The sequence below is a fragment of the Plasmodium gonderi genome (assembly GCF_002157705.1).
Source record: "Plasmodium gonderi DNA, contig: Pgo-contig_72, whole genome shotgun sequence".
Taxonomy (NCBI): domain Eukaryota; phylum Apicomplexa; class Aconoidasida; order Haemosporida; family Plasmodiidae; genus Plasmodium; species Plasmodium gonderi.
In genome coordinates, this window is record NW_021629005.1 from 11,901 (window position 1) to 12,287 (window position 387).

Here is a 387-nt window from a genome sequence, read left to right on the forward strand (position 1 = left end):
ATTTAACAATTTATATTCTAAGAATAACTTGATTTTATAATTTATTACACTAATTATTCATAAAAATTACATTAATTTGTTTATAAGCATATTTATATGAATGAATTATTTTTTTATTTATTTTATCATATATATTTTGTATCTTGAGATTAATACAGATTTTAACTTTTAAAATAATAGCATAATTTAGATTCATACTTTAATCATTTATCTAATAAATCATTTAATATCGTTTTGAGATTTAGTAGATGATTAAATAATCTTTTAATGGAATTATTTTATTAAAGGATAAATATGAATTATACCCTATTATTATAATTTACCATAGGTATATATTCATTGTGTACATTTATTCGCTTCCACATTTACATTAATTAACAATTCATG